The 23,716-nt window shown below is 48.7% G+C and overlaps 1 protein-coding gene across 1 annotated transcript in view; it reads right to left on the bottom strand.

Annotated features, from left to right (window-relative positions):
* MAP3K14 (mitogen-activated protein kinase kinase kinase 14) overlaps positions 1-22,090 on the bottom strand; it is a 44,368-nt gene extending 22,278 nt beyond the window's left edge. Inside the window, exon 1 of the mRNA XM_032396477.1 lies at positions 21,986-22,090. The gene's annotated coding sequence lies outside the window, so the exon portion shown is untranslated. The remainder of the gene's footprint in view (positions 1-21,985) is intronic.
* Between the last annotated feature and the right edge of the window lie 1,626 nt (positions 22,091-23,716).

The raw sequence follows: 23,716 nt of genomic DNA on the forward strand, positions 1-23,716 counted from the left end.
GAGAGAGAGATAGCGAGAGCAGGAACACAAGCAGGGGGAGTGGGAGAGGGAGAAGCAGGCTTCCCGCCGAGCAGGGAGCCCGATGTGGGACTCGATCCCAGGACCCTGGGATCATGACCTGAGCTGAAGGCAGACGCTTAACGACTGAGCCACCCAGGCGCCCCCAGACAGGTTTTTAATAAGTGCTCCCTGTTGGCAGGCTGGTCTAAAGCTGTCGCTAACAGATGCAGTCTCCCCTGGTGGCAGTCCACTCATCCTGGAACCCAGCTCCATTTGCTCTTGGGGCAGAAAGGCGGGCATTGTGAAGGCAAACCTCTCCACCACTGGTCCTTTGCCCTGTGAGGCTAGAAGCTGACCTGGGACGGTGGGGGCCTGGGCATCTCTAGGCTGAAGCTCTCTTCCTACTGAGTCTGCCTCACTGCAACCGCCACGAAGTACGGAACCGGCTCGACTCAGGGCGGGGTGAGGGGAGGGTGAGATGGGCTTGTTGGTCGCTAGGAATTTGATCCTTCCATCTCTGCCTTCAAGGGTCTGCTGACTCCGAATTCAGAGCGGCTCCAGCTTTCAGCTCAGATGCCTGGGCTTGGCCCTGAATGCCGGAGGCTGGGGAGGGGCACGGATGGCCCCATTGTTACCTGTTGACCTTGAAAAGTCTAAGGGGTGTTCTGACTTCCAAGTGCCCACCTGTCTCAGACTCTTTTTTTTTTTTTTAAAGATTTATTTATTTATTTTAGAGAGAAAAAGAGAGAGAGAGAGGTGGAGGGGCACAGGGAGAGAGAAAATCCTCAAGCAGACTCCCCGCTGACCGCGGAACCAGACGTGGGGCTCGATCCCAGGACCCTCAGATCAGGACCTGAGCTGAAATCAAGACTTGGCCGCGTAACCGACTGCGCCACCCGGGCACCCTGTCTCAGCCTCTTTGCCAGAGGAAAAGCGGTCTTAAAAACAAACTGCAAGCCCTCGGAACCTAACACTACTAAAGATGCGCCGAAAGGGACCTCAGTAGTGCTTTAATTTCATTTTCACTTGCAGAAACTGACGCTAATTAGGCAGAGACTTGCCCAAGGTCACCCAGCCTTGTGTGGCACCACAGGCCCAGGACCTAGAACCCCTAGATCCAGGCTGCGCCACCCCCTCCCGGAGTCTCCTGGGCTCCAGGCAAACACAAGGGGGAAACTCATGGCCCTGTTTGGTCAGAAGGCTCCTGAGGGTGGGGGTGGTGCCCTCAGCGTATAGCACAGTGGGGCACAGAGGAGATGATCGATGTTGGCTGAATGGGGTATCAGAGGATGACCTGCAGAGATAGGATGATCGCAAGCACCAGGGATGAAGAGAAAGTCCCATCTGGAGTGAGAGAAATGAGGCCAAGGCTGTTGCAAGGGCACCCAGCTGTTTGAGATCTAGCTGGGCTTCGGTTCACAGGGCCAGTCTCTGTCGGATATGGCTCATTCTGAGCTACAGCCCTCCAGAGAGGCTGGGAGGCTGCCCCTCGCCCCCAGGAGCCGTCCTGTTGCCTTGGCAGTGAGCTGGGCCCCTGGCCAGGGGTCCTGATCCCCCCACCACGAGCATGCCGGGCTCCCCAGTGCCAGGGAAGCTGAGTCTGAGGCAGCAGGGCTAAGGGCCCCCTCTGCAGTTCTCTGATGACTCATCCAACAGCCTGGCAGGCAGAGAGAGGAACAAGCAGCCCGTTGAGAGGCTAACCCAGAAGCTGGCAGCTGAACCTGTGAAGGGCACGGGAAAACAGGCTGACCCTCACCTCCCAGGGGCACAAAATCACAGCCTGGGAGCTGTACGGCTTCTCCGGTGCCACATGACCATGACTCAGACCCTCACTGATAGCCTCTAAGTTCAAGAAGCTATTCTCAGCATACTCTGGCCTGAGAGTAGCTCTCCTACACATTCACACACGTTTGCTTGCCCCCCCCCTCCTCCCCCACTTCTACAAGGGTTCTGGCCTACAAAAAATAGGGTTCTGCATGAAGCCTGGGACTGCTGGCCAGGTGGCCTTCCTAGCCTTGGGCTTTGCCCCTGGCTTGTTGCCCCAGACCAACTGCCCTGCAGCTTTGCCCCTTCTTTCTCCTGTAGCTTGTGGGGAGTGAAGACTGAGCCAGTTGCGTCTCTGCCTTTGAAGGCAAGTCAAAATCCTGATCCATTACTCAGTCTGGATGCTCTCCCCAGCTCCACTCCGGCCTCAAATGCATCCTGCTCCTCTCTAATTGTCACAGCCGAGGATGTGGGCACTGGTAATAGGCAAGCCCACTGAGCTCACCTACAAGGCCACAGAAACCAAAGGGGAAAGAAAAGGTGTGTTATTGGTTCAGTGTTCCTTTAGGGCCTGGTGCACGTGCACTGCTTGCTGTCTTCTATGGGGCCTCGATGACCGCTCCCCCCTGGAGAAGTCTGGTGGTCGCAGTGACTGGGACGGTACCAGAGCGACCCTTGGGCATATCTATAGGACATGCCTGCTGTGGGCAAGGCTCCTGGGCCCTGAGACAAACTTGGCTCCCTTACCAGCTAGTAAAACTCTTCTGTCCAAGTTGGGGAATTTTTTTTTTTTCTTTTTTTTAAGTAGGCTCCATGCCCAGCGTGGAGCCCAATGTGGGGCTTGAATTCACAACCCTGAGATCAAGACCTGAGCCAAGATCAAGAGTCAGATGCTTAACCGACTGAGCCACCCAGGCGCCCCCAAGTTAGGGAGTTCTTAATGTGGGTTCAAGGACAGCCTCAGGATGGTCTGTGAGCCACAGAAACTATATACAATTTGTATTTTTACAGGGAAGAGGTCCACAGCTTCCATCATATTTTCCAAGGGTCTGACATTCCCCAGAAAGTTGCTGTAGTCTCTTTAGAAGATCAAGTCCATGATTCTGGCACCGCTCTTCCATGACAAAGAAGAGCTCAATAACGTAGCAGTTTCCTACCTGACTGCAAGTCAGAATAACCAGATGAGTTCTCAAATGCACTTGCCCAGACCTACTGAAACAGTTGCTGGGCATTAGGCCCAGAATCTGTATTTTTGACAAGTTCTCTGGGTGATTCTGATGCCAAGGGGTCAGAGACTACCATTTGACCCCTGGTCTATACTGTAAGGCTGTCCTGTCCAATATGGCATCACTAGCCACATGTGGCTATTTAAGTCAATTAAAATTAAATAAAATTTAAAAATCAGTCCCTCAGTCACACTAGTTACCATATTGGACAGTGCAGATAGAGAATGCTTCCGTCACTGCAGGAAGTTCAATCAGACAGTTCTTGTTCACAGCTATGATAGCCATGTTTTCTCTGACAGCAAAATTTCTGCTCCTAGGATTCTGCAGCAGGACTGGAATCTAGGCTAAATGAATTGCCAATTAACTAGAAGGTACAAAAGTATGTTTTATTTGGATCTTCAGTGATGATAACCTTCACATTTCAGTTCCCTTTTTTAGTAAGTGCAGTAAAAACACCAGACTAGGAACCAGACGAGAGGGGTTCTAGCCTTGGCAACTTTTTAAAAAAAAAGCAGTGGGACCATTTTTGTCAAATGAACTCATAGCTCAACGCCCAGTATATAAAAGAGCTAGAAGCACGCAAATGATATGTAACTCACATGAGAAACAGCTGATCTGCTAGAGAAGGTGGGCAGGAGCCTCATGCGCTCAGCTTCCCTTCATCCACCAAGGATTTCTGTGGAATCCTAGGTCTTCTCTTCTGAGCAAGAGAGCTTGAAAACCAGTGGCCTAGGAAATCTTGTGAGGTTCCTTCTAGTTCCCCAAATGTAACTGATCTGTCAGGATCATCTGAGGGCAGGATGACCAATTCAGAATGATCACTGTCGATATTCACTAAGCACCTACCATTATTGACCTCATTTTCAGATGTGAAGACTGAGGCTCGGAGAAGGCCTGGGGCCTGCCAGACCAGCAACACAGTTACAAGTTGCAGAGGTGGGGCTGGACCCACACGCGGCTGTCTCCAAGCCCCCATGCTCAAGCTCGAGCAGGCCACTGAGATTCTTCTCTCAGCTGCTTCTGACTTGTTCTGAGGACTGAATAGGCAGTCGGTCTGCCTGGTCTGCAGAAGATGCTGAATGAAAGCTCATTCTCTTGCCCTTCACCTGCCTCACGAATGCCATCACCGAGACAATGGGACTTCTCGGTGTTGGCACGACAGAGACAAGGTGTTCAGCTGTAGCGAAGGCATTTAACACGCTGAGCCTTGGGTCTCTGTATATAAAAGGCAAATAAAAATCTCTGTTTTACAGGGTCATCTTGGAAATGTCCACTGAGGCACCAGGGCAGACCAGGGCAAATCCCTCTCATGACTATTTCATCTGGAAGTAAAAACTTGTCCTCCTCTGAATGCCCAGAGGGGACAAATAGCAGAAGTAGAATGACTCAACTTCCTTAATAAGATATTAGTTGAAAACCAATCTTATTCTGATGCTTCCTCTTTTAAGCCTTCAGCTTGCCTGGCCACTAGGCCACACTGGGCTGGCTTCTGCCTATCAGGAATGAGGGGCTGTGCAGGAAGGGGAACCAAGGTCAAGTGCCAGGCAGAGTGAGCTGGCCTGGCAAAAACAGCCATCTGGCCCGGCAGATCCAGAGATCCTCATACCCGCTCAGTCCTGGCTCCCCTTTCTGCCCTGCCTGCTCTCCCTAAACTCCCCTCCCCACCCCCCCGCCTCTGTTCTGGCCAGTCTGCTCCTCTCACTTGCCTGAGCACAGCAGCAACGGGTAAGCCTCAGATTCTTTTCCTTTGCTCACCCTGTTGCCCTGGTAGAGAATGCCTTCTTCCTTTATTAATATCTATCTTTTATAACCTATCCCCTCAACGAAGCTCCTGCATCCATTGCACAAGTGTTCAGTGAGTGTCCCCTAAGTGCCAGAGCCTGTACTAATCGGGATCATTCATTCAACGTCTTCTGTGCATTGGGCATTTGCAAGGTGCTTTACCCACTTCGATGAACCTCAAAGAAACCTTGCAAGGTGGGTGGTATTATTCCCATTTATAGATGAAAAAACTAAGGCTCTAGGAGATAAGTTGCCTGCAGAAAAAAATGAGGCCCAATTTACACAACTAGAGCATCTACCATGGGATTAGAGCTAAAGCTTCCTGGCCCTTTCCCCAGGGACCCAAGGATTCCCAGTTCCATTCTAGAATAAAAGTTTGTTGGCAGAGGCCCCTGGAACATCAAGGACCAGAGCAGTATTACGACCCATGTGGTTATTACTGCTCCCATTTTAAAAGCCCACGGGATCTGCCCACTGTTCATATTAGTTGCTTAGTCTGTTTAGGCAGAAAGCACAAGAACCAAAAATGAGGGGTCTCCGGTAAAAGCCGAAATCAGGGATAAACTGGTCAGACTTCTAGGTGGGTTATACCACCACATGTTCCTGGGATGTTAGAATGTTTAACTTGATTAGTTTTAACAGGTCATTCCATTTTCTTAAAACAACAACAACCCCCCCACATATAAGGCGCACACACAGAAACACGAATTCCAGGGAAGATGACACTACCTTCGCTGGGAGAATCACTGAAGGATGATGTGCTTTGGCAAGCAAAAAAGTAAGCCAGAGAAGAAGCGGGATGCAAGAAGCAATGGAAGGCCCAAGCATCCATAGGATATGTGGGTCAATTTAATTAACCATTGGATGTAAAAAAAAAAAAAATAGTTTAAGCCACTTTAAAACATTAAGTTCTAGAAACATTAGCAAGGAAGAAAGGTGGGGGGGGGTTGTTCAATGGGTAAAGAGTAATAAGAGCCTTGCCTTTTGGTGAAATTTACATATAAAAGTGTTTACACTTCATTAGAAAAAATTATAGTTTAGTATGTATGTTAAAGCTTAAGAGTAACTAACTATAAGAATAGAAATGCAGGGGTGCCTGGGTGGCTTCGCTGGATGAGTGTCCAACTCTTGGTTTTGGCTCAGGTCATGATCTTGGGGTTGTGGGATCGAGCCCCGCTTCCGGGCCTCTGTGCTTGGCGCAGAGTCTGCTTGAGATTCTTTCCCTCTCCCCCTGCCCCTCCCCCTGCTCACTCAAGAACTCGTACGCTATCTCTCTCAAATAAAATAAATAAAATGTTTTTAAAAAAAGAATAGAAATACAATTCAGAGTTTCTAAACCAGAAGGGCAAAAAAAAGAAAAACAGAAAACTTGATCACTCTAACAAAAGGCAAGGAAAAAAGGAAAAAAGTAGCAAAGGAAAAGGACACTAAGTATAAAATGAAAACAGAAATGAAGGTGGCAGCAGTAAATCGAAGTACTAATGCAGCATTAATCACAAATAGATTAAGCCCACCCGTTAAAAGATAGACAGATAGGATTTTAAAAGATCCAGGTAGATGCTTACTAAAAGAGACAAATAAAATTATATAGAAAGACTGAAAATAAAGGATGAAAAGAGATATGCCAGACCCATACTAACCAAAGACATGTAATATTCATATCAGACAAAACATTTAAGATGAAAGGATATAACTTATATGCACCCAATAAAGCACCTCAAAATCCAAAGGCTGGTGGCAAGCTGGGGCTTTATGGATGAGTGAGGTCTCTGCTTTGGAGTGTCTCATCAAACAGAACTGCAGGGTCTTATAATACAGCAATCTTTGAACATGGGTTGGGTCTGCTGGGAGTTGGGCTCTGTGCTGAGTGTTGGGTGTACACTGAGGAAGAAGACCCAGCCCCTTGAGGAGCTCATAGTCTACTAAGGAAAGAGATAAGTAGTCAGAAAATTACAATCCAGTATGGTCACACAGCAACAGACACAGAAACACAGCAGACGCAATGGGAACACTTGGAGGGACACCTAGCTCAGCCTGGTGGGTATCAGGAAAGGCTTCTTGGGCTAAGTCTCAAGGGGTGAGCAAAAACAGCCCAAGAAAAAGGAGAAGGTATTCTAGGTGGAGGGAATGGCAAAAGTTAAGGCACAGAGGTGAGTCTAGGAAGAGTCCCAAACAGTTCAAAGTTGCTCGTGGGCAAAGCTTAGGTCATGCAGGGGTTAAATTCTTAGCAAGAGGGGTAGAATTCAGAGGCAGAGTTCCAGAGGGAACAGGGTAGGGGCAGATGGTGGATGTGGGTACTAACACGTAAACTGTGCCCTTCGGATAGAACTCTCACCCCACCTCCCCAGCATGGGCTGACAATACCCTAAGCTACAGGCGCCTGGGAGCCTTGCTTAATTTTTTCCCCCAGGTGGAGAGGCTGAGTGGGCACTGGGACCTAGAGACACACTTGAGGAAGGAGGAAGGAGGAAGGAGGAAGGAGGAAGGAGCATCCTGAGTGAGTGAAGGCTGGAGGAATCTCAACCTGCCTGGCACACCAGCTTGAGGCCTGCTTCCCAGGAGAGCAATTTCTGCCTCAGCATTTAGCATTAAGGAGGATAGGAAATTCAAATGCACCTCAATCATTAAAATCTTACAGATCAATTTTAAAATAAAAACCTGTCATGCCCACAAAAACTCAGTCTCGCCAATTCCACAGGTCAAACTGCTAGGTAAATGAAACGTCCGGAACAAAATTTCTGACTGTCCTCCAGCCACCACCACACGCCCGTCAAGGTTGGCTAGCCCCACACGTGCAGAGACCCTGCTGTCTACAGGCCCCCTCAAATGTTCAAGGCAATCCCCTCATGTCTATTCTATTAGCACAGGCCTCACCCACTTCCAGCTTCTCCCTGACCCCCTCCCATCCCAAGTTAATCTTAAAACATCATGTCCTTAAGATAATCTCAAGTTCAAAGACATTTGCTGGCTCTGCACTGCTTATGGGCCCAATATCAACTCTGTGGTCCATAATCTGTCTAACCACTATTTCCCTAAAAACACAGGGTTTGGCTGTGGCCAGTCTGATCTCTCCATGCCCAACTGACTCGCTGCTCAAATCTACAGGTTTCTGTGTGTGCCATGTCTTGTGGGGGCCAGCCTGCACATCCTGCTTGTCTTTCACCGGCCAAGCTCGGACTTAGGCCTGCAGGAAGTCCCTCCTAATGGCTTCATCGCACTGTCGCCTCCTTTTCTGACTGCCTATGGGACTGGCTCTCCTCACTCTCCTCACCCTCACCCTGGCCCTTAATCATACCATCACTCCCCTTACTCATCAAATGAAATAACACAGATGAAAGAACTCTGGAAACAAGAAAGCATTATACCAAGAGGAGATAGCCATTTCTTGTGTGTACAACTCAGAGAACTGTGTCTAGGTAATGCAGCAAACAGAGTTATGGAAAAAGATGCATCATCAGAGATGCTTAGTATATTTTGCAATAGTAAAAGCTGGAACAAAAATGTCTAATTACAGGGGGAGGATAATTATTAAATAAATCATAGTACATCCATTAACAATGTTTACAAAATAATTTTTAACTATATGGAAAAATGCTGATGGGACACAATATTAACAGAGAAAAGATTCAGATTTCTATCTAAAGTATGATCCCACTTACCCTGTGTCTGTATACTACATCAACCTTTGTAAAAATGTACCCAGGGGGCACCTGGGTGGCTCAGTCGGCCAAGCTTCTGACTCTTGGTTTTAGCTGGGGTCATGATCTCAGGGTCGTGGGATGGAGCCCCACATCAGGCTCAGTGCTCAGCACGAGTCTGCTTGTCCCTCTCCCTCCTCCTCTGTCCGCCCCCACCCTGTGTGCATGCTCTCTAAATAAATGAAATATTTTGAAAGGGGCACCAGGGTGGCTCAGTTGGGTAAGCGTCTGCCTTCGGGTCAGGTCATGATCTTAGGGTTTGGGGATCGAGCCCCATGTTGGGTTCCCCACTCAGCGGGGAGTCTGCCTCTCTCTCTCCCTCTGTCCCTCCCCCTCTCCCTGCTCGTTCTCCCTTTCTCTCAAATAAATAAAATCTTTTTTTTAATTAAGATTATTTATTTATTTATTTGACAGAGAGAAACACAGCGAGAGAGGGAACACAAGCAGGGGGAGTGGGAGAGGGAGAAGCAGGCTTCCCACCGAGCAGGGAGCCCGATGCGGGGCTCGATCCCAGGACCCTGGGATCATGACCCGAGCCGAAGGCAGACGCTTAATGACTGAGCCACCCAGGCGCCCCTCAAATAAATAAAATCTTTAAAAAAATATTTAAAAAAATAAAAATAAATAAAAATGCAGACTCCTAGCACAGACATGCAGCAATGGCTCAGTCTTGGTGTTTTAATATTTTTTTATACTTTTCTAATTTTTCCATGTTTTTTTCAGAGAGCATGTATTACTTTTCTGTTTTCATTTTTTAACAGATAATGTTTCCAAGTGTTTAAAAAAATACAGACAGGATATAGAGTGAAAAGTGTAAGGCCTTCTCATCCTTGCCCCATCCCTCTGAGGGGATCCCAGTTACCGGTTTCTTGTATATCCCCCCAGAGATGTTCTCTGGGGAGTATTACTTTCATAACAAAAACAAGCGATCACTAGAAAAGGGTCTTGTGGTATGGGATAAGAATTGAAGGGGCATCTGGTTCACATTTGTGAGTGGGGCTTAATAAATACATGATAATAAATACCCCCAACCCACACCACCCACACTGGCAGCCTCATCAGAATCTCTGTGGCTGGTCAGCGAATGCTACCGAAACAGGTGGCTGGAGATGGGCAAGCCCGTCCCTCCTGGTTTTGGTTTTCATTTCTGTCTCTTTCTTGTTTCCCACTGGGGGCTGTGGGTTTTATCAGTTATGACTCAAGAAGTAGGAAGGTGCTCAAAGATGGCCCTGTCAGCCGTCCTCAACTCTGAAGGCCACGGCTTCCTTGCTTTTATTTATAGTCACCAAGGCCAAGTGTGAGCAGTAGTGAAGGCCTGTGCTAGTGCGGGATGTAAGAAGTGCTTGTGGGCACAGTGGCCCCATAGAGAGTGGGACACACAGCACAACTGGCCCTGAGACAAAGCCACCAGCCCCTCCTTCCCTGCTTATGTCACGGGTGGGACCCAAGGGTTGGTCTGAATCTGGGAAACCTGAAGGAGGCATGCTGTTCTAGTGAATCTCTCCTACCTTCTTTACATAACATCTGACCCTTTTTTTTAAATCTGTATTTTGTTTTCAACTACAAAATACTTGTTCATCATAAAAATTACAACCATACAAAGTGCTTAGAGAAAAAGAAAGAAAGAAAGAAAGAAAGAAAAAGAATTTTGCCCCATTCCCTCCTCCCTACAATGTAAGAAACCCTTAAATTTGGTGTAAATCCTTCTAGTTCCATTAGCATACATATATAAAGTTTGGGACTATTTTTAAAAGAAACATGGGCTTATAGATATCTAATATTCTACCAGTTATATCTTTCACTTAACAACAGATTATGGAGGGTGCCTGGGTGGCTCAGTCAGTTAAGCGTCCAACTGTTGATTTCAGTTCAGGTGGTGATCTCAGGGTTGTGAGATTGAGCCCCAAGTCGGGCTCCATGCTGGGCGTGGAGTCTGCTGAAGATTCTCTTCCCCTCTCCCTCTGCCCCGCCCCTCCACTCCCTCTCTAAAAACAAAATTAAAAAGACCTAAAAAAACAACAAAAAACCCACAGTAGATTATGGACACTGTCCCACTTCAAATGTATGTAGCTCTCTCGCATTTTTTTAAATGGCTCCGTAAGATTCCATGGTATAAATGTACTCATTTCTTCACCTATTCTTCTATGGATACTCTTGCAAATTGTTCCCAATTTTTCACTAAATATTACTGCAAAAACAAAACAAAACAAAACCCAAAAAACCCTTTATTCACTTCTTTGTGCACTTGTATAGGTAAATTCTAGATAAATACCTGGAACCGGAATTTGTGGGTGACTCTCTGCATGGTCACTCTTTTTTTTGTTTCTGTGTGTCAGGAAAGTAGGCAGCATTGATCAGTCCAGGACAGGTGGTTCCCAAACGTTATATTAGTTATTTGCTAGAAAGATGCTATCCTTGCTTTCCAGGTGCTTATAATCTAGTTGGGGAGAATGGCCAGCTGGATAAATAAAGGAATCACAAAATGATCTTGGGATCAAAAGGGCCTTTGGGGGTCACTTATTCCAACATATCACTTATTAATCCTGAGGATGGCCTCCCAGCTACATAATAGGATGGTCTTGGAGTCCAAAGGTCTGAGTTCGAACTGTAGTCTCTAACACTCGGGTGGGTGACCAGGTGCAGATCACTTACTCTGAGACTCAGATGTCTCATCTGTAAAACAGGGATGCTCGAACTGAAACAACAGGATTTTACAGGACAACTAGATGCAAGAAGCAATCTTTAAAGGGGCAATACTGTGGCTGGAACACAGTGGGTGCTCTAGTAAACGTTAGCAAAACCTCCAATGAGAAGGAAGCTGATACGAGATGAGTGGTCCTTTCTGGGACTGGAAGTACCAGTTGTTTGAAAGTCCTTGCCTCTGCAGAGCTGAAATCCACCTTGCAGAGCCTCTAGCCAGCAGCCCTAGTGTCAGGAGGAAGGTCTGGAACAGAAGCTGTCAAAGGAGGAGGGGAGAATCCCAAGACCAGAAGGGTAGAAGGAGTCAGCAAGGCAAGGCCAGCCTACGACGGGGATGTTCTTTGAAGTGCATTCTGCATGTGCTGCCCAGCCTCTCCCTCTGCTAGCAGTGCCCAGCTCCGAATGGACTGAGGAACGAGCTGCTGGTGCCTGAGGAACCAGGAACCAGAATTCCTTGACAGCTCAGGTTGAAATTAGCTGTCCTGTGGACATCTTTGGGTGTTTTCAACAATTTGCTGCTACGCGTGTACATGTTAATTACATGCCGGTGTCAATAACAATAAAAATAATGGCAGCTATTATTGCTTGCTACATATTAAGTAATGCATGCATTATTTCTTGGACCCTCTCAGGAACTCTGTGAGCAGGGCACTAATATTGTTCCCTTTATATGGAGGAAGAAACTGAGGCTCAGGAGCTCAAGTAATTAGTCTGATGCTACTCTGCAAGGAGGCGGCAGAAGCCGGATTTGTGCACAGGGCTCTTACGTCAAAGTACATATTCTTAACCATAACACTCTATTTTCATGTGATCTAAAGCTTTAAGAATTGAGACCCAAATGCAGAAGCTGCCACAAGCTAAAGGTTTGTTAGTGAGAAACCCAGGGACTGACCCAGGAGGAGGCATCTCAATTAGGGAGCATAAACGCAGCCAGCCTATGTTCTGGAGAAAAGCAACTTTAAAATGGCAATGGGAAGCAAAGACTCCAAGCTGGACACGTGGCAGGCCCATGTTCCTTAGTCTACCCATGCCCAGCATGGGTATTAGGTCATGCACACTTGGGCCCATCGCAAGGACCAATTCTATGACAAACTTCAAATGTGCCATGCATTTTATTTTTATTTTATTTTTATTTTTTTTAAAAGATTTTATTTATTTATTTGACGGAAACAGAGATAGCGAGAGCAGGAACACAAGCAGCGGGAGTGGGAGAGGGAGAAGCAGGCCTCCCCTCGAGGAGGGAGCCCGATGTGGGGCTCGATCCCAGGACCCTGGGATCATGACCTGAGCCGAAGGCAGACGCCTAACGACTGAGCCACCCAGGCACCCTGTGCCATGCATTTTAGAAGGTCTGGCTCCAGGCTATTTTACTGTGGTTTTTGTTGTTGTTTGCTTGTTTAATAGCAAAGCCTTGAGCATCAGCTAGTATCCTCACAAATATGGTCAGTACTTTGTCTCCAGGCCCCTGATAAAGGGCATTGTGTAAGCTTTAAAAGAAAAGTGTTACAATGGCATTTCCAATTCAACTTCTGAATCCTTTGCATGAGGAGTGCCAACAGCATACAGAAGATGCTACCGGGGCATCACTGATCCACACAGACAATTATGGAATTGGTATGCAGGAGATTGGGGGGGGGGAGTAGGAGGGAGGGAAAAAAGACCCAGAACTACCATACGCATGCCTCATTTTACACAATAACCAGCAGGGAATTTTTAATGTATGTTCTGTCAAAAAAAATTTCAAGTGTGTTTCATGGGGTATTTTGTGTCATTAAACATCTTGATTAAGCAGGGCTGCAGTGTACACCATTTGGTAATGATCGATTTCCAAAGATTACAGTGCGATAAACTGCCCCAGAGACTAAAATCATGCCGAACACAATCAGCTTTCTTTTGATGAGTCAAAATGCACTTCTGGATCTTGTCAAGCCTTGAGGTCATCATTACAAGCAACACTTGGTTGTGAAAAACAGTTCTCCTTATTTAACCTTCTGAATTGGATTCTGAGCAAGGAGCAGTTCCCTGGGCTATGGTTAATCCCACTGAGATACAACCACTGCCCTCCTCTTGGTTGGTAACTCTGTTTTCCCAAGTGGGACTGGCTTCAAGCAGGGTCTACCTGTATGCAGAGCAGATGGAGAAAGACAGGTTCAGCCTCCCCGTGAGGGAGGAGGCTTCAAGTTCATTGTAGTCACTGGTGACTGGTTTTGAAATGGAGGAACTAGTTTGAGGAACTTCAGAATAAACAAGAAACCCAAACAACTCGGTTTTCCACAGAAGACTTCCAATGCACGGGGGTAAATGGAAGGAAGCATATGGTCCAGCTCTGCTTTTTGGCAGTGGAACCCTGACCATGGCCTCATTTCAGATGCTGCCCTACACACCCTTTGACAGACTGGCCTGAATGACCACTTGAGGACTTGAGCAGCAAAGGTGACTCTGACATGTCCCTTTATATTACAGGGTCACACTCTTGTCCTCCTTCAGGAAGGGAAGAAAGTCATGGGGCCTGTGGTATAACGGAATATTCAGAGGCTCTCAGAATATTCCTTGGTCAAGGAGGGGAAACCATGCATAGCCTGTGGCTCTTTCAGCCTCTTCCAGACCAGCAGGGCCCAGAAGGAGGAATGTGGATGTCAGTCTTGTACTTTCACTGGACCACACGAATCCTTAGCCAGGGATTCCCATGCTCCAGGTGCTGTGCTGCCCAGCAGATGCCATGGTGACCAAGACAGACAAGGTCCTTGCCCTCACAAGGCTGTCACCATTGCAACCCTGGAGAGGCTCTTCTGGAATGCTGGACTTAATTACGAAGAAGCACTGTCATGGGCCAGCCTTTGAATCCTCTGCCTACAAACCTGTGTCAGAGTGGCGCCAAGCACATGGGATTTGTCATTGTGTCACTGACTTCCCTATTCCAGCCTGGAAGGCTGGGCTAAGTCAGCCACACCTTTAATAGCTGGCTACTTGTCTGCTTCTGCTCTGAACTATGTGTGAGCACACTTCTCCTGACAACGCCTTCACCTCTGCAACTGTGTTCCCTTCCTCCCAGACTGCCGAAGTTTCCAGATTGTTCTCAAGCTCCTTTTCCAAGCGGACAGATCCCACCCAGGTACCTGCAGAATGGGAGGTGGGGCTCCTCCCCTCTGAGGAACTGTGTGTGTGACAGTGCTGGGTCAAGCTGGACAAGGCAGACCACACTGGCCGCGATGCCTTTCTGGCTCCTCTCTAGCCCCCACAGTCGGGGATCACGATTTAACACCTGCAATGTCTGTCTTCCCCCCTGCCACGTAAGCTCCTTGAGGGGAGTATATCCATTATCCTCGTTTTCATATTCTTCCACCTGCCAGAGCCTGCCGTATGGGACATTCCTGGCAAAGGCTCACTGAAAGGATGACTGATACACTCCTGAAGAGTATACTGGTGTCCTGGCTCTAAGAGCCTGGCTGGTCTGGCATCTGAGTGTCCAGACTATCCATTCACCTGGCGAGCAGGAGTGGGCAGAGCCTGGTGACCAGGGGTGGCTGTATTCTGACTGTACCCTAGCAAGAAGGTGTCATGCAAACTGGCTACCAAGCCACCCTTGTCCCCTTTCTTAAATGCTGACCTTGAGACCCAATTATTTCCAATTCTTTGAGAAGAGCCTTCTGTGCTGGACAATTATCTGTCTGGGCTCCAAAGTGCACATATATGCTCGATGGGAGGTGGTACACAAATCTCTGCCTTTTACATTTATCTCTAGAAAGCTATTCCTGCCTCTCAAAGTACAGCATCTGCCAATAGTACAGTCCCAACAGTAAGCTGGGACTACTGAGCACAGGCTCAAGAGCCTGGTTCATCCAACTAACTTCTTGTGCCAAAGGAGTCCATTTCTAATCTTAAATGGTAATAGCATCCTCATTTGAGGTTGGCTAAGGCCCCCTTTCCTCCTAAATCTCCCAGTCATCCCTAGTATTGACCAGTAGACCAATATTGAATAATTCTGGCCAAGTAAAAGGAAATGTCAATGACAGCAGAAGGTGGGTGGTGATTTCAGATACAACAGCTCTTTGAACTTACAGGGGCCACCGTCCAGATATGACATCATGCTTTGCCCACAGGGAAGAGCTTCTTCACTGAGAGTTGCTGGATGAATCCAGTTGGAATGACCCCTGACTACTCTGGCTTTTCTGGTCACCTGCGTGCCATGGGCAACATGTCCCTTCTTCACAGTGGAAAGATGCAGAAGAGTTTCTTCGTGCCCAGTGGGTTTGTACCCTCACGGTCGATCATTAATAGCATCTGAATGCCCACTCTGGGTAAGACACTGCTTGGGGAGGTAGGAAGGTGCCCTACAGATGCAGGCAACCTTTGAGACTTCCAGGTAGCCCTGCCCAGAATTGTATTCTCTTATCAACCTTGACCTCCTTTTGGTTACACAAACTCCTGGTATAAGAGAGTGTCAAGTGAATAGCCTTCTGTTTACTTTTTCTTAGGCCCAGAGCAGCTGCTCTGGCCCCACCCTTCCCAGGTCTGGCAGAGCTTGCAGAAAGACTGACAGGTCAAGGTGGGGGAATAAAGGAGGAACTAGTTAAAAAAATCCAATTCCTACTCCGGTAGTTCCTTTGTTCAGAGGCAGCACAGCACAGGGAAAAGAGCCTGGACTTTAGTTCAGATTCCGCCATTAACTAGCCATGTGGCCTTGGGCAACTCACTCAGCTTCCTTGGGCCACCATTTTCTCTTCTGTAAAATAGGGGAGAATGTGAATGGTAATGGTCATTTCCAGGCTGTAATTCTAAGAGCTCTTTCTTGACAGAGTGGTTGAGGCCTAAAGGTCACTTAGCCATGCTTGCCTAAAATGATGGCTGGCTAGTTCAGATTGATTGGGTGTGCCTATGGGGCTGAGGGAGAGCCTGTGACCACTTGCAAGGCAATGTTAGTTCTTCTCCTGAGGCTTCAATAAAGTCAAGCCCTCTTTGTGGGTAACCCTGGACATTGCCTACAGATGTCCCTGACCATTAGCTGTCAAGCTCAACACCAACTCCACGGGTCTAGAACAGAGAGTTTTGAACAGACTCTTTGTCTTGGTGGATGCCTGGTCATGGCCTTAGTGGGAAGAGGGTGAGCAGAAGCCATAGCAACCAGAAACTGGGGGGCAGGGACGGCTCAGGACTTTCCTCTGCTGCTTCTTTCTGAGTCCAAACACCAGCCCTGGCTGTGTAGACAACTGAAGTGGTGGCAGGCTTGGAATGACAGTAAAATGACAGTTTCCTGACGTCCAGGGTTTAATCTAGCCTTTTCAATCAAAGGCACCCTTCAGAGCCTTCCAACTCAGGTGGCAAAAAGAAAGGCAGGTAGGAAAGGGTTCCCCAAAAGGTCTTTCACACCAAAGCACAGTTTGCTCCCTCTGCTCTTTGCCAAGGGGTTTCCCAGCTCCCCGGAGCCAAAGCTCCCCTCCTGCTTCTTTGCTGACTGTCACTGGAAGCGGGCCATTTTCCACCCTCAAGGTGGCTGGACTCAGGAGCACAGTGACACCGATGATCTGGGCTCTGTGCCTTGTTCACATGACCCCCCCTAGCCAGGGGATCCATCTCTCTGTTGGTTGGCAAACCTTGGGAGCCTCCCATTTGTTTCCTTATCCCTGCCTCCAAAGCCCTTCAGCTGAAATAAAAGTGATCTTTGGCAGAGGGCTTCTTTTTTTTTTTTTAAGTTTATTTATTATTATTTTTTTAGTAATCTCTAAGCCCACCATGGGGCTCGAACTCATGACCCCCAGATCCAGAGTCACATGCTCTTCTGACTGAGCCAGCCAGGTGCCCCGTGGCAGAGGGCTTCTTGACAAGGTCTGCTCAAGAATTCCTCTGCCATTGTGCTGGGGAATAAGTTGCCTGTCACCTACACCCCTGCACGGGTGACTCAGCTTCTAGAGAAAGTGCTCTGCTCACCTAAGTAAAGCTGCCTGGAAAATGACTAAGGCCCCTATCAAATGCACTCTGTGAGGCTGACCAGTTAGTGAGCCGGGTCCAGACACTCTGCCTCTCACCTCCAGCCTGAAGTCAAGTGTGGAGCTGCCACTTCAGGCCTGCTGGTTTCATTTTCATCTGAACCGAGCTCCACATGAGGCTTGACATCCGGTGATCTATTTTTTCTAAAAACTAGGTTCACTTTAGAAATGACTCTTTGGCCATGAAGACAGCTTCCCCAAGAGAAAACAAAATGTTATTTAAAGGGAACGTCAGCCTGGTGGGAGCCTATATTTTTGTTTTGTATTAAGAAGAGGAAAAAGCAATTTAAAATGTAGCATGAAACTTTTTTTCCTTGGGTGATTAAAGGAAGATCTGCAAGCCCCTGACTACAGATCCAGGACCCCCAGATATGGGAGTAGCAATAAGCTGACAAAAATGTATTTATAAGCGGTAAAGGATGGTGAGCTGGGGGTGCCATGCAGTGGTGAGAATCTTACCCCACGGAACCAAAATCTCCCTCTGAGTCCCTCAAACAAAGAACAAGTCCTTGCTGACTTATATTCTATACAGTATTTTCCCATTTTTCATCTCCAGAGCTAAAGCTGGGACCCGTTTCACCACATGGGGGGGGGGGCGGTGGCACAGAAGGGAGTCCTAGCAAGGCCCAGCCCAGCTTCTGGCTCAGAGTCCTGGGTGAGCCGAGGATGCCCTGGGTTTAGGATCACCAGCTCTGATCGGGCACAGCCTGGGCCTCTGTTGGCTCCTTTGGAGGGTGGTGAGGGCAGTATTTAGTACACGACAGGAAGAACGTGACAGCGAAACCCCTACACAGAAGAAACACCCCCCCGGAGGTCCTACTGAGAAAATGACTCTGCCCTGTCAGGCAGTCTGACCCTTCCTGACATCATCTTACAGAAAAAGGGAACGAGGACCACTGCTATTACTACCACGACGACCACCACCACCATTTATAGGCGTCACGTTCTGTGGATTATGTGCCAGGCACTGAGCTCAGCACTCGACATACATTCTCTCATTTTCTACTCGAAACAACCCCATGAAGTATTTCTGATCCCATTTACAGATGAGGCACCCGATGCCGAGGGAAGTAAAGTGATTTGCCTGAGTCACACAGGCAGACAGTGGCAGACTTGGACCTGACCCAGGTCTGCCTGACTTGACAGCCTAAACCCCCACATTTGATCCTGGACACACCGCACACTTGCTCTAGTGCTCCGGCCAAAACACTGGACCACTCTGCCTTAATTTCTGCATCTGTAAAACGAAGATAAGCAGACTCGTCCGGAGGATGTGCTCTTCATCTTTCAGCCTTTTATTAATAAGTAATTATGAATAACCAACACCAGTTAATAATCGTTAGCAATACTTATTAATATTAATACTTGTGAGCATAAATAGATAAATAAAGCAACCAGCCTGGTTTAGCTACATTCAAAACTGGCATGTTTTGGGCGGGGGGGGGGCCCAATTTATCCTTTCATGAGTAGGTTAGTAGACAAAGCAGTGAACTAGAGGTCCAGAAATGTGGGCTTAGATTCTGGGCATGACAATGACGTCCTGAGTAATCTCATCCACTTTATTCCTCCTTACGAGGCTTCCTTTTCTTGATCTTTGGCCCTGCCTTTCTTTACACTAGTGTTGTAAAAAAAGAGCAAAAAAAAAAAAAAAAAAAGGCTACAAAGTACCATTACTCTTGATGCCATATAATTTTAAGGGATTTCTATCAGGAGGATAAGGGGTTAAAGGACGTAAAACAGCAAGTCAGGAAGAGGATTTTTAAACTCATACAAAGAAGGGCACACAGGCCACTCAGGAAAAATGACTTTTCTCTGTAGTATCACTTGGGTAAATAAGACCAGCCTAGAACTAAATGGCTCAGTCAGCTCAACTGAAATGTTCTACTACCCAATTTGCCCTAAGTTTAGCTTTCTATTTCTAATCTGCTTTCAACATTTCAGTCAGCATCACCAAGTACATGCAAAGCCTTCACACGTGCATCACTTCAAGCGCTCATCCCACCCCTTGAGGATGCTCAGCCCCCACTCCTTTCCCTTCCTCCCGTCGTGTGCAGAGGCCAGACGGCCTGGCTTATCCTTACAGTTCCCCAAAGCCACTGACATGGAATTGTCTCCCTTCCCCCCAATTTCACACCGGTGCCATCAAAAGTGCCCATAATGCTCAGATGTTTCCAGTTTAACTGAAATACTAAAATGGGGCAAACAGGAAGCATCAGACACAACTGCGGTAGTGACTTATTAATCACGAAAGCAGAATTTTAGTTGCATTTTAACCTTTTGCCAGGAAAAAAAAAAAAACAGCTTTGAGATGATGGAAGCCATGGGTACAAATATGCTGCCTATACGAGTATCAAGCTGACTTCTACTTTTCATTTAGGACTGAGTTTGGTTCTACAATTTTCTTAACTATCCTCCCAGAAAGAGCATCTGTCAGGCCAACCGATATGAATCTGTCAGCTCTTCATCAAGGCAGGCAGACCTGTTAGAAAAGCTCATGTGCTTTTGTCCACTGAGACAGGAAAAAAAATAGGAAATTCAAAGTGACTTCTCGGGCCAAAGTGATAGAACGCTCTTAAGAGGGTGCCAACAACAAAGAAAACAAGCCTGGATGAAGCTTTGCCTTTCCCATCTCTACAGAGATCTCTCACCAGACCTTGGCCAGGATGAACTGTTACCATGAACCAAAAAAATCACAACAGTTGCCTGGAGTTGGACAACCAATCAGGACAAGCCTTCTTCTCAACATTAAATGATATACAAACACTCCAAGCAGATCACAAAGGAGTCAGTGTTCAACAGGAGAACCAAAATGAGGAACCAAACCTCCATCTGTTGAGGCGAAACGGCCAGCCAGACATTTTTGTTTAATAGATGAAGGCTCATTTGGCAGGGTCTCTGTCTGTGGTGCCGCTCCCACAAACCCTAACAGACAATACCAGGGGCAAAAAACCCCCTTTAGAACTGCTCCTTATAATCTGAAAATAGGCAGAAGGTGACCTAAAGCTTGGCAGCATACTGCTGTCTTATTTTACAAAAGGGCTGGAACATACACCTGGGTACGTATTTCTAAAATTAAAGTCAGAGACTCTAACTTTTATTTTTGAGACCTTCTGAGAAGTTCACCACACCCTTCAAAATAAAGGAGGATGTTTTAAAGGTGTCAGAGGTCTGGCATCACTGCACCCAAGGAACTGACTTTGACATCACTTAAAAAACACCCAAGAGTAGGGGTGCCTGGGTGGCTCAGTCATTAAATGTCCGCCTTCGGCTCTGGTCATGATCCCAGGGTCCTGGGATCGAGCCCCGCATCAGGCTCCCTGCACAGCCAGGAGCCTGCTTCTCCCTCTCCCACTCCCCCTGCTTGTGTTCCCTCTCTCACTGTCTCTCTCTGTCAAAGAAATACATAAAATCTTAAAACAAACAAACAAACAAAAAAACACCCAAGAGTAAATCCAAATACATCGTAAGCACAAGCACCTGTCCTCTCATGGTGACAGCAAAAATACCACACCAAACTTCTCCCTTCTTCTTGCAACTAAGTCCCATCATGTGGTCCTGGTCCAGGGAAAGGAACCTGGGTAAGACACCAGTGGCCCAGGCTCCTCACCCTGAGTTCTAGCTATGATGAATACTAACCTCCCCACCTGCCTCAGGTACCTCACCTTTAAAAGAGGACAACACTGTCTTATGTCTTCATGCAGATGTCTGAAGGAAAAAGGAGGTTACAGGTATGAAGATACAGAGTAAAAAAAACACATCACTAATGTTAAGATACTATCTCCCTCTAATCTTTCAGACAGACCATGTTTCTAGTCAAGGGGTTTTCAACATTTTTCCTGGAATGAACTTCAGACTGCTATTTTGTACTGGGCCCCACTTATCATTCAATTTCACTTGCTTTTAGATTCCTTAATCAAGTCACTGGTGTTCACTGTCTCCAGTGAACAAAAATAATTCTGCCACTTACACCACTGATTTCTGTACATTTTCTCCATTCATCCTCTTCTCCCCACACTACTTCCCTTGTTCACCTTTTAAGACCGAAGGCAACATTTAAAACTCCAATTTGGAAGGAAACGCTTTTTCTGAAGTTACCCATCACCAAGGAGGCTTCTGCGCAGGTGGGAGTCTGCACTGTACAAGAGGCCTCTTTCTGCCTGGTGCCCCGTGGGCTTCCCAGATGGGAATATTATACCGGAGCCCACAGATCAAGTCCTGAGTGGAGCGGACAGAAGGGTTACAGAAGGGTCAGGGTAAGAAAGAGGATGCTGAGAGTGGCCAGCACTGCCCCGCTGGGTGCCAAGGGCAGGCTCTGCTCCTTCTCCCAGCCTCGGGGTGTGACCAGAGAACTTCCCAAGGCAAGGCCAAGGGTTTCACTGCCAGGGCAGGTGGGAGGGCGCACAGACCCGGAGCGCTTGTGCATCGGCCACCTTCCGTCCCGAGCCGAGGCGAGTTCCCACCCTGGGAGCACCCAGGGAGAAGAGCAGGATGGGCGGGCTTGGCGGCGGGGCAGCTGAGCGCGGGGGAAAGGGGGTGCTGGGGAAGGGGAAGCCGGGCGCCCCTTCACGCGCTCTGGGCGCGTGTGCGGCCTGCGGGGGTGCGAGGCGAGCACGGCGTGCGACCTTGGCCCTGGCAGCGTGGTGTGAAGCGAGCGCTCGCGGCCCGGCGCCGAGGGCCCCCGCGCGAGTGGATCTGACCGGCCGCGCCGCCGACCCCCACCATTCCGGGCGGCGGGCCAGGCCGCGGCCCGGCCCCGGACTGAGGGGCGACTCATCCCCGCCGCTCCCTCGGCGCCCCGCTCCGGTCCCCGCGGTCCCGCCCAGTCACCTACCGGCTGAGCGCCGATCTCCCCAACCAGCGAGTGTCGCGCTCCCCTCGCCCGCGATCTCCCGCCGCCGGCCGCCGACCGCTGGGCTCCGGGACTACGGTCGCCCCGCCCCGGCCTCGAGCCCCGCCCCCTCACCGCCTTCCCGGCCGCCCCCGGGGCCACGCCTCCCCCGGCGGCTGCAGATTTGCTCCGCTTCGCGCCTCCTTGCTCTGGCCGCACCTTGACCCTTGGCCCCGCCCACTCCTCCAGTCTAACCAATGAGCCGGCGCGTCCCCGCTGGTCCCGTCGTACAGCCCCTAGCAGAGATTGGCTAGGAGGGCCACGTTTCCAGAAATGGGCACTATTTCCGGACAGTGTTTATAGAGCAGAGATTGCTAGGCGGACAGATTGACAGAAGGCGGAGGCGGCCAGGGTGTTGGTGTAACCACACATGCGCATTGAGCTTCTGGCAGTTTTTTTTTTTTTTTTTTTTTAACGGGTTGCGTGCTTCTGGAGGTTACGGGAAGGAAGGTCGAGTGTGCGCATGCGTGGGCACCCCCAGCCTTGGACTCAGGTTACCTTGGAGACGGCGAGGCGCTCTCCCTCCTGGGTCTGGTTCTGCTTCCTCTTTGCACTTAGTCCTGGCGGCTGAGGAAGGTGTGGCGCGGGGCGGCGGGGGGGGGGGGGGGGGGGGGGGGGGGTTAGAAGAACTTTTATTGAGCACTTACTGTGTGCCCGGCGCTGTAGAATTCCCGAGGACGGGTAAGACAGGTTCTGGTGCCTTCCCTTGAGAAACTTGGGGAGCCTAGGGCCTAATGGGTCAGACCTGTATGTTGAAACCCAGGTCTGATGAGAGCGCTTGCGGATGGTTTGGTACAACACCTTTGTAAAGCCAGAGAAGCAACGTGGTGGGAGCGCTGCACGAAGCATCTCCCAGCCGGGTTTACAGGTCACAGGGCCAGAGAGAAGACTGGAACTTTACCTATGCGAGAAAAGGGACCTGGAATCTGAATATGCTGCAGGGTGTCACCCGTGCTTCTTTCTGACTGGGGGAAAGGGGGAGTGGTTAGGGAGGTCGGGGTACTTTTTCTTTTCTAAGTTTTGCGTATCTGTATTTTCCAGTATGTCCACAGTGAGCTTGTCTTTTATTTGTAATAAAAAATCACAAACTTTTAAAAACAGTTTGCAGAGTAAAAGGTACCCCCCCACCTGGGCTCCCCATCCCCTTCAGCGGTCCATGGCAGGCAGGTCTGGTAACCGGCTCTAGGGGTGGGGGCAGGCAGGCCCCGTCCCAGGTTGTCTTGGGAAATAAGGATCATCTCATCTCTGGAGGTGTTAGAGCAAAGACCTGCTCAGGAGCTCTCATTTTCAGACAGTCGGTGGTAGCTCAAAGCCTATTTTTGGAGATCTCTGATGTTGGGGGGGGGGGTAGGGAAGACCATTTATTTAGTCAGGGGTCGAAAACTCACAACCTAAGGGCCTCACCCACACACTCAGGCCACAGATATGTTTTGTTTGGCTGGCCGAATGATGTGTGTGTGTGTGTGTGTTTGAGTGCCTTAGAGCAGAGCGTGCAGTTCCTCGCAGCCTCTGCCTGTGTTATCTTACACCGAACCCCTTAGCTATGTCATCTGTCTGGCCCCCGAAGCATTTGAAGTTGTGGTCCTCATAATGCCTGTGCTTTGGAGCTGGATAGTCTCTGGTGCATAACCGGCTCTGCCACTGACCCGGAGATGGTGGGCAAGAAGGAAGCTG

The sequence above is a fragment of the Phoca vitulina genome, unplaced genomic scaffold, assembly GCF_004348235.1.
Source record: "Phoca vitulina isolate PV1807 unplaced genomic scaffold, GSC_HSeal_1.0 scaffold92, whole genome shotgun sequence".
Taxonomy (NCBI): domain Eukaryota; kingdom Metazoa; phylum Chordata; class Mammalia; order Carnivora; family Phocidae; genus Phoca; species Phoca vitulina.